At 39.2% G+C, this 2,304-nt stretch overlaps 1 pseudogene; it reads left to right on the top strand.

Annotated features, from left to right (window-relative positions):
* The first annotated feature begins 433 nt into the window (after positions 1-433).
* LOC149178338 (ACT domain-containing protein ACR5 pseudogene) lies at positions 434-1,428 on the top strand (annotated as a pseudogene).
* The last annotated feature ends 876 nt before the right edge of the window (positions 1,429-2,304 follow it).

The raw sequence follows: 2,304 nt of genomic DNA, 5'->3' as shown, positions 1-2,304 counted from the left end.
AGTGTAACTAAAATTGTAATCGATTGTAGTGTAACTAATTACGCCGTAAGGTATTCCCTATGAAATCAACTCCCCTCTTGTGTTACGTGTCTTACAATGATCCCTTCGATCTCATGTTAGACGATTAAAATGTTTGCCATCGTTGGATCAATTCTTTGTGCGTTTCTTATTGTTGTTGTAGGACTATGGGGAAGATGATATTCAATAGGCGAAATGATGGCAAACACTGGGAAGAACCGCCGACAACAGAGTATGTGATTTCCAGGGGACGAACCAGAGGTGTTTCTGAAAAAACCATGGGGTCTTCGATTTCGCCATATCCATGGACGAATGCTGAGCTCTCATGGCAGCGAAAGGGGTTTCATTTTCAGCCTGAGAACCCCTCTGAAATCAAATCCCCTCTAGCTGGCAATGATGGACTTTGAATATCGTCATGGCAAGATATGTTACTGTAATGTTTCACTGCTCACTTTTGTTAGGATTTTTGAGGGATTTCAGTGGATTTTATTTTTGTTTATTTGCTTCTTTGGATTTCTTCAAAGACCATGTAATAATCATGTTGATGGTAGAGGTATATGCTGGTTATTGTCCCGGGGCTTGGTATTTGATGTTCTGTAAACTTGTCTGCTTTTTGATTTGGATCTCTGTTGCTCTCAATGAGCTATTTGTTGATCTCTGTAATTGCAATCTGAATAGGCATTGTACGGTTTTACTATCTCATCGTTATGGTTTCTTACAAGTGACTTGATTTTTCATAGGATCTTTGTTTTTTTTCAAACGTTTATTTCCTAATTTGATTTTGTTAAACCAGGTATAGGTGGTTTTAGATCACATCCCTAATGGGATTAATATTGAATCTAAATTAGGTTAAAGAAGAGTTGGGGTATTTATTTCCGTTCTTCTCTTTTGTGATACAGGAGTACTACATCAGGCATACTGATGGTTTCCCCGTGTATTCAAAAGCAGAGAAGCAGCGTGTGATTCAATGTTTGGAGGCGGCGAAGAACATCAGAGGTATGAGTCCAAGGATCGAATCCATGGTGGAAATTTATTCAAAACCCTAGGACTTGGGATTCCTGGTGCACTCAAATTTGATCCTTTTTAAATTTTAGTCAACTTAGTGTGAGTTTTGTTGATGATATTTTATGAATTCAGGGTATGCGACTGGAACTCTGCACCAACAACTGTGTTGGGCTTCTGTCGGAGGTGACTCGCATATTTAGAGAAAATGAGATGTCAGTTACAAAAGCAGAGGTGTTAATGCTGGGTGATAAGGTAGCTGATGTGTTCTATGTGACTGATACAGCTGGAAACCCCGTTGATGCCAAGACAGTAGAAGCTGTTCGACAAGAAATTGGACTAACAATATTGCAAGTAAAATACGACTGTATGCATACAAAATCTCCTCCAAGGGAACCTGCCATCTGATTCTCCCTTGGTGATCTCTTCAAATCAAAGTTAGAGCATTTTCTCTACAGTCTTGGATTAATAAAATCATATTCTTAGATGTTGTATTTTGGGCCTCTTGCAATGGAATTAAGTAATTGCCTTTGAAGGTTGTATGTATGGACGATGGTTCTCTAAAATCCATCGTCGTTCATCTGTTTTCCACTGTGACAATTACCTTGCTAAAGACAGAAATTGGGTATAGCAATGCCAGGATCTGGAAAGCACAATACCACTGGGATTTGCCAAATATGATTTTTTGATCATCGAACAGAAGACCAGCAATGGAGAACTATTCACCACACTGGCCGAACATGGCCCTGTCATTTGATGACCCAGGAATTGTGAAATTGACCTCATCATAGAGAAGTGTGCAAAATTGATAGAGCTGAAAGAAGACAACGCTAATTACAGTGGTGGTAGGAGAAAGGAACTAAATCCACCTAATCTATAATTGCTTATACAAGTTGTACAAATTAAAAGCTGATAAATAGTCTTTGTTCTACATAATGACAACTCTTCAAACTACACAAGTAAAGACCATTGATGAATCACAGTGTTAACATAGATTCTTAGCACTTCTTGGCCTTGTAGGAAGTAAAATACTCCTTTTAGCCACTGGAGGTTTCCTTTGAAAAGTAGAAGGCACGATCCCAAGTCTATCTGCAAGAATTGGGCAGATTGATGGAGAAGGCGTCGGATACTACTGGACTTCTTGCTGAACATCTGAATTTTAAAGGAGTGTGATTTGGTAGGAGATTGGTACAGCACGAGGTGACAATTTGGGGCAATTGCTGGTATTTTTTGCTTCCTTCATCGAATAGGAACTGCACCCCACCTTTCTGTTTAGTGATTCCT

Source organism: Pinus tabuliformis, chromosome 4_1 (assembly GCF_031772625.1).
Source record: "Pinus tabuliformis cultivar Carrire ecotype Pingquan chromosome 4_1, CPIR1, whole genome shotgun sequence".
Taxonomy (NCBI): Eukaryota; Viridiplantae; Streptophyta; class Pinopsida; order Pinales; family Pinaceae; genus Pinus; species Pinus tabuliformis.
The sequence above is the reverse complement of the archived record's forward strand: the minus strand, read 5'-3'. Positions and strand labels throughout refer to the sequence as shown.